The sequence below is a fragment of the Rousettus aegyptiacus genome, unplaced genomic scaffold, assembly GCF_014176215.1.
Source record: "Rousettus aegyptiacus isolate mRouAeg1 unplaced genomic scaffold, mRouAeg1.p scaffold_m13_p_4, whole genome shotgun sequence".
Classification (NCBI taxonomy): domain Eukaryota; kingdom Metazoa; phylum Chordata; class Mammalia; order Chiroptera; family Pteropodidae; genus Rousettus; species Rousettus aegyptiacus.
This window is the reverse complement of record NW_023416307.1, coordinates 67,716,834-67,731,007: the sequence shown is the minus strand read 5'-3', so window position 1 is coordinate 67,731,007 and position 14,174 is coordinate 67,716,834. Positions and strand designations below refer to the sequence as shown.

At 33.2% G+C, this 14,174-nt stretch overlaps 1 pseudogene; it reads right to left on the bottom strand.

Annotated features, from left to right (window-relative positions):
- The window catches only part of LOC107515700, a 42,187-nt pseudogene extending 31,167 nt beyond the window's left edge, over positions 1-11,020 (bottom strand).
- Positions 11,021-14,174: the final 3,154 nt, after the last annotated feature.

The window sequence follows — 14,174 nt, the reverse complement described above, 5'->3', positions numbered from 1 at the left end:
ATGATGATATTCTATGCTGAACTACTTCTGTAAGAACTCTAGTACATACTCATTGCTACCTCTAAATATTTGCTTTGCCGTTCATACTACCTGAAACATGTCCTTTGTAGTCTTTTGTGTCAATTTGCATTTATAATGTCTTCAAAATATATTTAAATTTTCAGATTTGATATAGTTTCTCAATCACATTATCATTTCACATTTCTTAAAGATAAATACTACCTTAAACTTTATTTGCTGCTTCACTACTGTTTTCTAGTTATTGACATTCCTATGTAATAAGCATTTCAAAAGAAGGGACTATATCTTTAAAGTAATTTTTACGCCCTTTATAGTATACAGCTAAAATTCTCAAATGCATGAATGTTTACTTCATGAGCCACAACACTATCACTATGAAGAGAGCTCAGAGAGAAGCATTCACTAGTTATTGAAATGCCATTCACTGTTTTGGAAGTATAAATTAGCACACTATGTCAATATATACCAAAAATTTATTTAAAGGTATATTCTATATAATGGAGCAATATCATTTACAGAAACTTATTTTAAAAATAGTAATATGTACATGAACAAAGATTTTGCTATATGGATGTTCTATGCAGCATTGTTTAGAATTTGAAAATGATGAATCATAAGTTCAAAAACAAAATTGTATTCAGAAAACAATATTATAACCATAAAACAAAATACTAGTCACTAATAATATTTTTGAACATATTAAATCCATATTTAAATTTGTGAATAATATTATTTGAAGGGAACAAAAGCAAATTAGAAACCATAGTCTACATATATGACTTATTTTGATACATGCATAAAATATTATGATATATACCTTAAATACTGTCAGTAATTAGTTTAAATTATTATATTTAGATGAGCTTTCTTATATTTGCTCACCTATGTTTTCTAATTTTTTGGCACTAAACAGACCTAATTTTGCTAATTACACAATTAATTACACACTAGATAGGTATTTAAAAATAATTTCAAAGAATATTTACATACATAGGAAATATTTGTGGTATAACTTAAATGAAAGTCTCTGAATTGTATTTTGAACCCAATCTTATCTAATACATTAACATATTAAGATTTTTTCTTTCCAGTTAGGAAATTAATGAGTAACTTCTGTGTGTATTTGTGAGCAATTTTAACTTTTCCTTTCTACTGTTAAATATTCTTATGAAAATTTATTTTCTTTTTTACTTTTAAGAAATATCAATTATTTAAAGGAAAATTTAATCCCTCTCTAGCTGGTATTCCAAAATATTTTTTAAACAAGCATATGTGTCAGAAGAAAAGGTGAGCCACAATCATTTTATGCAATCTAAACACACTAGCGATAAGCACAATGATTTTTTTCTTTATGTAGTGCACCATTAAGCAGCATTATAAAATAGCACTGCATATGTCCATTATGCAGTATGTTAACAAAGAAAGAAGATGCTTGATATGAACATTTATATTTTAACACCTGCTAAGAGATGACTGATTTTGTCTAGAATGACAGTTTTATGTTTGAGACCATTTGATTGGTGATCCATAAATATAGCTCAGACTTTTCAATTTCCTCTATTTGAGCATCTTAATTTATAATCCCAGAACAGGGGTGTTGTCCAAATGTGCAAACCACTTCTCATTTGTAGTTGTTTACATCTGTATTACTTTCTTTGCTTAGGCTTGCCTCTATTGAGAACTCTTTAACATTGCTGGAGCCAGAAGGAGTCTATGCTCAAATAATAAACTTTCTTTTTTCATAGAATGTGAACACAATTCATTAAGCATAATTAGTTTGTTGTAAGGAATGACCTAGCTACAACCCATAGCTTGAGTTTCTCTCACTTGATTAGTGATCTAGTAAGGGTGACATTGGCGCCCTTGAGAGGTGGCTGCATATTATGGGAAACACTACGGAGACAGTTTATTTTCTCTAGGAAAATTAACCAGCAAGTTTGCTTTTTCAGCAAAGCTTGTGAACAAACGAAAAATGGTAGACTTGTTCTGTTTCCATAGTGCTTCTGTAAGTACAAGTTCTTTCCCTATACCAGAATACATCAATAATATTTAATGCAGGGTTTTTCAACATGGCATTAGTGATTTTGAGGGCCAGATGGTTCTTTGGTGGGGATGCGGGTGAGGAGCCATCCTGTGCATTGTAGGATGACCTCTACTCACTAGATGCTAGAAACATTCTCCAGTTGTGACAACCAAAAAATGTCTTCAGACATTACCAATAAATATCCTCTGGTGACAAAATAATTCCCAGTTGAGAACACTAAGCTAAGAAAAATCATTTAAAAAACTAGTCTCGATAGAGATAGATAGGACTTAATTTGTATCTTCATTCTATTGTAGTAGTTACTAAAACTTATACTTTTTGATTCTCAGTTTCCACATCTGTAAAACTTGGATAATATTGTTTGTATCTACATCATACTCTATCACCTATCTGAAACTCCTTGTGCCTCTCAACACGAATACTTTCATTCTCCAATAAGAGTAGAAATTCATTTCAGGAAAAATGTGAGAAGACAATGATGCTCCTCCTGATGCACACATCTAAAGCTACTTAGTGGGGATTTTTACACTAGTGTTAAAGCATCTTTGCCTTCAAAGATCCCCCCCAAATGTGTTTTTTTCCTTGAATCAATGATGCTTGCATAGTTAATTCCATGTTTAAGACTGCCTCCAGTTCAATGGAAGCTGAAAATATATGAAAACATTATAACTAAGCTCATAAATAAGCAGGCTTGTCTTACTGGAAACAAGATCCCAATTCATAACCTTTACCACATCTCCAAATATTACAAAAATTTTATCTTTAAAAATTAAAACAAAAAATGTAGTTAAATACATAGTTCTGTTGAAGTTTGTCTTTCTACACCCAGATGGACTTTGACACACTGCACGGTTTTTTCAAAACTTCTAGTTTTAAGGATTTCTTATACATATTTGACTATTCTAGGTTCTTAGAGAAAATATTTATTTTGGGCATATAAGCAAAAAATTATTATTTGTTTAAAGAAATACTTTGTTTCCACCATATGTACATAGTTCACAGTTTATATTATAGTAGTGTTCAGGTAGATTTCAACAAAATGTAGATATTGTTGATTATGAACTAATACCCAGACCAGTTATTACAATGGAAAAAAAAAGAAATTGAGTTGATCCTCTATGACTAATACAGAGGAATCAGTAGACTAGGATACAAAGGAAAGCAAAGAGACAGCATGGCAAGTACAGAAGAGAGTGGGTACAGCAGAAGTTAGAGGATATATATCTCTGCCATCATATCAGAGACACAGAGAAAGCCTGGAGGGCTTACTGTGAGGTGATCAGTAATCTGCATATAAAAGTAAAGAAATAGAAAATTAGAAAGTAGAAGTTGTTTTTCTTATATAGAATACCTTTTCCCCTTTTTTCTATAAATTTTGTATTTTAAAGCGTTAATAAAAAAGTTTATCACAAAAGAGGAGCTACTCACTATTTAATCAATTATTTAGACTGACTTATATGCCATTAGTGGTTTCTATTTTACTAAAACACACAGGCGAGAAGATTTTCAGGGTAAACGAAGGATGGTTGTAGAGGTAACATGTAACTCTTTCATCTAAACTGGCCTATCGTGCTTGATATGTGACTGTCTCTTTAAGTTAATTTTAGCTTTGAGGTTTGCAAGATCTTAGTCTGGAAATATGTTTCTTTGTAGGAAATGCAGTGATAGGAAAAAAATAATTGAGGAGCACTTGAGATTTTGCTTCTTGGTAATTGTCATCATTTTGGCTCAAATAAACTTATAAAAATCAAAAATGAAAAATGTTGGTTTAGAAGGCACACATCACAAATGTCTCTTATATCAGCCAACATTTGCTGGTGGTCTGAGGCTTAACATTTAGTTCAATCATAAGGAGAGAGAATATTTGGGAAAACTGTGTTAGAAACTTTGACTACATGAGTGAAAAGTATACATAATGTGAACTAAGGCTTCTGGTTAAACGAGACTCTCAAAACAATTTTAATCATTGCTGTGGACATCCATGAGACATTTTAAAATCATTTGAAACAACTCTACCTTTGAAATTGGGTATTCGGGTAACCCAATTACATCACAAGTTCCTATCTCACTAGCTATCTCACAGTTACAATGCCCATTCACTGTTCTTAGACCTCATAAAGCTGTTCCAACGATTTAGTTACTCTTTTCCAGTTAGTCTTAAACCATTTCCATCCTTTTACCTTAGGTTTTTCTGTCCAATGTTATCAATTTTATTATTGATTGTATTGCCTTTTCAGTACAATCAGGGAAAATTCCAACCTAGGATAAATCGTTCTTATCTCCTTTGAAACTAAGCACTATTCAGAGGGTAATCTACACATAATCACTGATGGGCGCTTCTATATATTCTTAGTCTTCAACATAAACTGGATCCTGGCAATCCTACAATGTTTATTTTTCGTCCTTTCTGCATAGTAGATATTACAAATTTTCCCATTCTTATCAAAATATTTTTCATACCCTATACTTCCAATTTCATTTTTAGCAGATGTTTTTGCATAATATTCATAAAGAGTAAAGCAATGTGATGAGAATTTGAACAACTTTCACCTACAAATCTACAATGTATGGACTTATCCCACTTTATAGCTTCTCTACTAAGGCACAGAAGGAGTGCTCTTTCTACCCATTATTCATTTCTAATCCATCCTTCTCCATCACAGCCTCAACTCACATCTCACCTTGCAATCACTCAAGCCCACTCCATTTGTTACCTCTTCTCTGTTCCTTATACATGACTATTTGTTCTTTCTCTACATTAAAATAAAAAAATGTATTAATATTCAAATGTTTTCCACCTATATATTCTCCTCTACTCCACTTAGGAGTAAAAAATTCTATTTTATTATATGCAATATCAATAGCCCATAGAGCACTGAATGAATATCCTAAGCAGGGAGAAAAGTGACTTCGGTAAAAAAAAAAAAAAAGTGAAGGGATAAATACACAAACCAACTATGGACAAGTAAATAAAAGAAAAGAAAAGCTTGAGAGAAAAAGCTTGAGAGAAAAGGAATGAGGATGAGCTACAGATTTAGATATCCACATATTAGACCAGAATAAATCTCCATGATTATGGATTACTTTTGGATAAAAGTGTTTTGATTATTAGATTGCAAAGACACTGCAGACAGCTATTGTGGATGTGATAGTGAATTTAAAATTTCAGTTTTTGAAAATATCTTAATTGGATATTTCAAGGAGAAAACAAGGCTAGTGGCATTTTTATTTTGTAGAACTTAGAAATTTAAAAATATCTTCCATTTGCAAAATGAGGTTTTGTTTTGTTTTGTTTTGTTTTTGTAAATTAAATCACATAGCAAAGAAGTCAATTGCAGATCTGCCTGAGTTTAAAAGGTCATTCTACACTTCTAGAGAAGGCTGAATTCCTAGAAATGAAGAATTTCTAATTGTTGTACTAATTGTTACTAATTGTGGTACTATAATCAAGAAAGCTTTAAAATTAGTGAAAGAAATGCCACTACCAGAAATATATATGTCTGTTTATTTCGTAGCCTCCAATTTTTTATGTGCAAATGCAATAACCACTCAATTATCTGAGACTAATTGAAATTTTATACTTCTCTTTTGTTTCTTTTTTTTTTTTTTACTTCTTTGTCGTAAGATTAAGTAAACAAGATAAAAACTTACTGATTTTTTTTCTTTTTTACTTTCAACCATTATTAAAGACTTGCCTTAAGACTAATGAGGGAGAGGGCTCCCAATCTAATCTTATGTAATATTCTAATACTTCCTATAAGCCCAAAATATAAACTATATGTTTATAAGGATATTATAAAGGAAAAAAAGGAGCGACCTATTACTGTATCATTCCTTTTCTAAATTCAATAACTATATTTAGATTGTGTATTTGAATTTTCCTGGTTTTTACTTCTCTCTGCCATTGTTTTTATCAATTAGAAGATACATGTGTTTATGTACACTGTAAACATACATATATACATACTTTTTCTGAAAGACTAAACCAAAATTAACCATTATATTTTCTTCCTTTTTAGTCTATTTACATATCATTAGATCATTAATAATTTTTCCACATTTCATTTCAATTAAGCTAGTAGTTACTGAATCCTTTCTATTAATCATAAATTGATATTGTAACAAAAAAGGATAAATATGAATTATTGTACACGGCCTCTCTGGAAGACAGACATACCCAAGGAAGATAACAGAAATGAAGAAGTAAAGTGAGTGATATGATATACCACAAAGCAGGTCTATGTATAAAGTGCTAGAAGGAGACAGACAAATTATGTGCAAAATTAAAGAAAGGAGATGGTCATCAAAGCTTAAATCACCTAGGGAAAAAGAGAAAGAAGAATAAATCGTGGAGAGATTATTGCCTAAGCAAAGAAGATATTTTGTTCATTTTGTCTTGAAAAGTAAAAATCAACAACAATCACCATGAAATTTCCAAGATGGTTTTAAATTCCAAATGGGACAACAGAAAAGAACGATGACAAGGGATTTATACATATGGGCACTAGGACTTCCACAGCACCTGGAATAAGCCCATGTGGTCCATAGTTCATATAAATATCGTCTAAGTAATCATACTGAAACACATTTTAGAACTACACATTTAGAATACTTATAATAAAATACAAAGACTTGTTGAAATCATACTAAAGGATAATGGGCCATTATGTGGGCATTTTATGTAGCATTGTACCATATTATTAAGGAGAATAATTTCTTAAAACCCATGGCCAAATACATGTGTGCAGATAAGCTAGGCACATACTTCTGTCTTGGAAGGCATTATTTTCTGACCCTTAGCACAGGGAATTTGAGGACTTGATTACTAAAGGGAAAATATCTTCGTAGTAATAAAATTGTTTTGAGGAACAATAATTAAGCATAAATACAATACTTGCACAAATTATTCTCTTAGGAGTTTTTATACCATCTTATTCAACATGCAACATGTCATCTTGACATTTTTGTGTACTCCTTGATTTTACAAAAGGGTATCTTTGGCTTTAATTGCAATATGCTTTCCTAACTATCAATGAACTAACCATAGCCCTTTGGGTGAATAATGCATTTTTTAAAAATAAAAATAAGCCCTGAAATGATACTTAAGAAATTTAATTCATTATATTATATATAAATACCAAATCTGTGTCTAATACAGCAGCAAAGAAAGTAGGAAATGCAAGTGCTACAGAAAAAAAAAAAAATGCAACTGAAAAACTTACCCGAGGTCTTGTTCAAACCAGCAAAATCACTCTTAAAAAGAAATATAAGCCTATAAACTTCTATCTGTACCCATTCTTATAATTCAAGCCTACCTCAGTCAGATGCTGGGTGGTGACTCACAGAATAATAGAGGTGAATAAAAAACAATCAAGCTTTGTGTGCCTTCTTTGTACTCAGCATTCTTCATCTTAGTTACCCACTCTATCCCTTTGCCTGCTTCCCTTTCCATGGCGGTACAGTTCAGTGCAACTGGCTACAACCTTGACGGACTTTGAATGGAAAAAAAAAATACAGATCTTGATAAATTCAACAATATGTACAATAAGTAGAGTTATGAGAGTTGGAGCACATAAATGTTCCTATTTTTAAAATGAAACCACTAGAGAAATCTCTAGAATAGAACTATTTTATATACTTTTTCATCCTTAATTAAAATATTTATTCTGAATATTAACAAATTACTATATTAGAAGAAAAAATATATACATTTTTCAATTTCTTTCCAGAATATGCTTCCTACTGCTGTACCTATGAAGGACTCTAATTGCAACTTTTCTTTCTCTTATCACTTTAAACTACATGAGAATGATCGATTATTCTACTTTATTCCCCTGTTCTGCATTAAAGCTCAGCTCAAAAAGAGTAATTAAATATATCAACTGTACTGTCTCTACGTGACAGACATTTGTCGTTAGTTTTGACTACATATCATGATTTTTTATGTTAGAGGATTTTCCCAAAGGAAAATATAGAGATTTGTCTTTCTTGCCAGAGTACATAGATTTAACCTACAAACTACAAATCAGAATTAACGTATGAAGCTTCTAACTGGAAACTGGTCATATGGAGAAACAAGTAGCCTATAGAAATAATTATTATGACATGCGTAGCTGCAGCAATATTCCACTTTCAGGGGCAGTTCTAGCAGCAGAACTACTGCCAAGGCCACTGATCGAATGTGCAGGGCAAGCTGCAGTGTCTGTGCCTGGAACTGCTGGGGTCAGTGTGTTTCCACTGGAACAGTCTTGTGGTATCATTTTCTTGATGCTCCTGACATGATTCTTTAAGGCTTGGTACTCAGGCATTCCTTAAGATTTTGGGAGCTTTATAATAACAATTGTTAAATTAATTTTTTCTTGAAACTATTTAAATGATGTTTTTGTTGTTTGCAAACATCTGACCCACATACTCTAATACAAATTTTAACACATATAACATAGTTCATTGTTTCAGATTATTTGAAATAAGTGAGAGAACTTGTGTTGATGAGCAAAAAGCAAAAAGCGAAAACCATTTGAAAGCAGCACTCCTACCCACAGATGTAGGGAATAAATTAATATTTAACTTTTTGTTCTGCTAGGGATAATATATTTTCCCCATAATTCTACACTTTATGGTACTCTCATTTTATATTCAGAAATTTACTATAGTTCAGGTATACAAAGGAAAACACTCTCCACTGGAAATATAGTTAAAATATAATTTCAGGTTATGGCTTATTGTTAAAAGATATTACCTTGCTCCATACAAGCACACTGTTAATCTTTGAGAAAGATGTCTGATGATGCTGATGAGTCTATTTGATTTTTATCAGGGTTTTCAATAACTTTCCAAATGGGCTATAAGCTTTTGGTTATACAGTTGCTTTCTTTCTAAAAATACAATGATATGCTCAGCTTTCTTCGTAAGGACTTTAGAAAGAAAACAATTCAGGGACAATGCCCTGAGCCATTGTTACTTGTAGATATATTTTTTAATAGTATAGAAAAAGTGTCTTATTTCAGCAGAAATTATATATATATATATGTATGTATGTATATATATATATTTAAGACAAAAAACACTTGATAGAAAAAGATTTCTACCATAAAAGAGGATTTAAGCACACTCACATATCATGGTTTAAAGAGCCATGCTACCCCAGGTAAAGAATGCAAATAATAGAAAGCACAGACATCCTGTTATTGACTTAGAAGAAAGCGACAACACTAAGCAGGCATCCCAGGGATTAAGCCTTTTTTAATACTTCTCCAGGACTAGTAATTAGAATCTCTGAAATGGGAAGCAAATGTCCTATAGCAGATGGTGTGAGTAAAGACTGAGGTGAGATTTTCAGTAGAGCTCTTGACCAAAAAGCAGAGTCTATGGGTTGCAAGCACTTAGTCTACAGTGGTCAATACCAATTCTAGAGAGGAAATTGAAGATGGAGATTAGAAGCTAGTGCGTTTATCTCTTATAAATGATTCCCTGTATACAAATAATTATCTAATATCTACCAACCTATCTATATCTATCTATCTATCTATCTATCTATCTATCTATCCACATATAGTCATTATAACTTCTGCTAACTCCATAAAATGCCCTACAAATGAGAGCCTTTATACATGGTTTCATGTTAGTTACATGGTTCATGTAGGTACCTTACGATAACTAGAATCAGGATTCTAGAGCCCCAAGTGCATACTCTTCTTTGTTATAAGATGTGTGTTTATATCTGGATTGTCTCTAAGTGAAAGTCATAGAAAACTTAAAAAATATATGTTTCCAGCAATGAGAACAAGTATAAAGAGGTGGAAGAAGCATATTTTTCAAATGGAAGTAGAAAGAGTAGAAACAGCAAGAAATACAAAGTAGAAAATGCAAAGTATTTTCGTAGAAATACTTAGTAGAAAATATAAAGATGAGTTTCATTATACACAGTAGTCTCAGCAAAAGCAGGTGTATAAGATGCTCCACATCTGTATGCTGAGATTAAAACAAATTCACATCAGTTTTAAGTGAGATAGATCAGAAAAATAATGTAATTATTATTCTATTACACTTGTATAGTGAAGGAAAGTATTTTCTAATATAAATGTGATACTATGCCTTGATTAAACAATTAGATAAAGGATGTATCACCTGAGCCTGAATCCCTTCTATCAAATAGAGCAGCAGTCCCCAACCTTTCTGGCATCAGGGACTGGTGCTCTTATGAGAATCTAATGCCCGATGATCTGAGGTGGTGATGCCAGTGCTGTGGAGTGGCTGCATATACAGATGAAGCTTCACCTGCTATGAATCTCCTGCTGTGCAGACAGGTTCCTAACAGGCCATGAACTGGTACTGGCCCATGCCCAAGGGGTTGGAGAGCCCTAAAATAGAGGCTATTCAGGCTTCTATTAAAGATGGCAGAGCAGGTAAACACAGTTCTTGCCTCCTTTCACAACCACATTAGAATTACAACTAAACTACAGAACAACCACCATTGGGAATTATCTGAACTCTAGTTGAATAAATAGAAGTCCTACAACTGGAGACATGCAGAAGAGGTCACCTTGAAATTGGCAGAAGGGGCTTAAACACAGAATGGACTGGCCCCACACATGGGTGTGGTAGCTGAAAACTGAGAGGGATATCTCAGCTGCAGTGGTCCCCATGGAGGAGTGAGGGGTCCTAGCCCCACAACAGGCTCCCCAGACCAGGGTTCCAGTGCTGGGAAAAGAAGTCCCCATTTTTTCTTGCTTTAAACCACCAGAGATTATGGCTGAGTGAAATAGAGGGTGGCTAGAGCAAGAGACATTTCTCTTAAGGGGCACATGCTTGGTCTTACTGACAGGCCACTTCTTCTGAGCTCCAGTGCTGAGGCAGCAGCTTGAAAGGCTCCAGGGACATATGAGAGGCGCTGAGTTGTTTGGATACCACTGGTTGCCACACCTTGGTGATTCCCTGAGACCACGCCTCTCCCATCTTGCCTTTTCATCCAAGACTCTTCTGGTGACTTTTTCATACAAATGTCATGTCTTGGTTCATGCTGTCAACTTTCCTAAAACCTCTCAAAGGTTTGCAAAACCCAAACAAGCAGCATCTGGTGACGCTGTTTCCCGTACCTCTTGCTAAGCAGCCTCAAGCCTGACACTAGTGGTAGACAGCCTCGGTTAGCAGCTTGACCTCTTGAGGCACCACCAAACTCAGTGTGGGTGGTGGCCATCTGCAGATTGCTTAGTTTTACCAAATGGCTCAGGGAAGAGCACAGGCTGAAGTTGAAACAGGCCTGCAGCAGTGCCCCTCCTAGGATGCCCTGGGGCCACACACTCTGTGGCTGGATTCAGACCTAGCTGGAGCAACACCCAAGATGCATTCCAGAAGGACACACTCAAAACGCAGGCTGAGTCAGCACTAGAGATCTGCTAAAGTGAATCCTGCTCCATAGGATCAGCCCCTCACTGGCCTGTTCTCACAACCAATCGACCTGAGGGCCAATCCCTCTCACTGACATGCAAACAGCAAACACGGCTCAGCTACAATGGAAAGGCACACACAACCCATACAAGGGACACACCTGCAGTACCTGGCTCAGGTATCTAGGGAAGGCTATGTCACTGGGCCCCAGAAGGTACCTAATACATAAGGCTACTCTACTAAGACCAAGATACATAGCAGTTACAAAATAGTCATGAGGATATAAAGTACAACATAAGGAATATAGTCAATAATATTGTAATAACTGTGTATGGTCATATAGGTACTAGATTTATCAGTATATAAATATCACTTTTTTATCACTGAAATATAAATATCACTTTTTAAGTTATAAAATTTCTAATCACTATGTTGTACACCTGAAACTAATATAATCCTGTATGCCAACTGCAGTTGAAAAAAAAAAAAAGTTATTAAAAAAAGATATGCAAAGTCTCAGTCCATCATTATTTTTCACAGATACAAATAGTTTTATTAGAATATATAATACAAAGTTGACTTGATAACTGTGAAATTAAAGAACACACAAAAAAATAAAATCAATTTACCTATCATAAGGAATTCCATTTCATATGGAGTCATTAGATTACTGCTCTGGGCAGAACTCTGCCACCCCAAAATCCACACGTTGAAGCCCTAACACCTAATACCTCAGAGTGTGATTTATTTGGAGATATTTAAAAGAGGTGATTAAGTTAAATGAAGCTTTTAAGGTGGGTCTTATTCAATCTGACCGATGGTCTTAGAAAAGAAAAATTTAGACAGACAGAAAGACATCAGGGATGTGCTCACAGAAAGGAAAGGTCATGTGAAGGTGCAGTGAGAAACTGGCCATCTGCGAGCCAAGGAGAGAGGCCTCAGAGGAAATTAGATCTGCCAACGTCTTGATCTTAGATTTCTAGCTTCCAGAACTGTGAAAAATAAATTTCAGTTGTTAAGCCCCCTAGTCTGTAGAATTTTTCTGTGGCAGCCCTAGCAAACTGATGCATTTACTATTGGATATATTTTGGCAATACAAATTAATATTATCTATGCATATATGGTATATGGTATTCAGTGAATATGACTCATTTTGACCTATCAGTGTCCATTTCTTACATATGCTAATGATTAGTACCCATTAATTTTTTTATAAACCTTGAAAATTTAAATGAAAAGCAAAAGCCATATCAAAAGGAGCTGAAATATAAATATCATCATGTCAAAATAACTGATATCTAGTTTTCTAATTAAGAGCATATTAACAATACATTCTCTTTGAATGTTTGCTCACAGAAAGGTATCTTTGCAGGCTTTCTGTTTATGCACATTGAGAATTAAATTTAAAAAGAATAATGCAAATATTATCACTATCTCTAACACCATACAGTAGGTTGTAAAATGCGAACTATCCATTATACTGAACACCCTGTACTTTAGATGGTGTGTGGTAAAATAACTGAATAGTGGTTTTCTTTTATAATTTCCTGACCTTATTTACCAACTTCCACTCTAAGAATATAGCTATTAGAAGCAATACCTATAGAGAAGTGATGGCAGGCTTTTAAGTAGAAATATATTTTTTGCCTGCTTCATAAAAAATAAGTAGATTAGCAGTCCTAGAAATACTGGATCTACTGAAAAATTTTGGTAGCCATGCTCATTAATTTTGAGAAAAATGGTTTAATGAAAACTGATATGGTGAAAATATCTCCCAATTTTTACTCTACCCAGACAGTGAACATGCAACTCTACTTCCAGAAAGTTTTCCTAATGTATTACATTCTAAATTCTAAAATGTTTGTGAGAATTTAGCACTCACTGTGGCCCACAGCCTGACATATAGTCAAATATAAATATATATAAATATAAAATATACATTATATATTTAAATTATGTATATATTAAATATTTTAAAATTAGTGCAGAATTGTCAAATGCTCACTTATATATTTATATATTACAATATGAGCAACTCAATCAATTATATATAGCTTAGCTTAGGTCTGGATACTAAATAATGCTATGATCAAGTGAATCAAATGGTTCATTACAGGCTTAATTGTGCTGCAAAAGTGAATTGTAAAACAGAATTCTCATTTGGATATATTATACAAATTTATTACTGACAAATTTCTTACCATAACTTAATTCACTGACAGCAATATATTATTTCATTTTCACATTAAAATGTGAGATGAAAATATTGAAACTGTAATTCTAATTGTATCACCAGGCACCTATGCTAAATTGAGAATGTATCATGCATTTTAAAACAGAAGACAGTCCGTACAAACTTTTACATATTACTTGAATGGCTCATGTAAGTCAGACTATTTATAAATTTCTGTAAATTTCTAATACAATGGTGGGAGTCCCCCATATTATTCTTCACACATTTTGTATTAGTTTGGGGATGGTGAAGAAGGATGCTTACTCCGTTTGTTAGTGACCAATATCAGTTGGAATCTTGTTTCTCTTTGGATATCTTGAGTTTATTTGTGAAAATCTTTAAATACATTCTTCTCATTCATGGATACATTTTTTTTTAAGTAAACTTCAAAATTCAATCAAATATTTCATTTTGTTTGAATCTTAGTTGTTTTCCTGAAAATGGAGGAAAGAAAAATGCAAAAAAAAAAGTGGTCACGAATATACTATA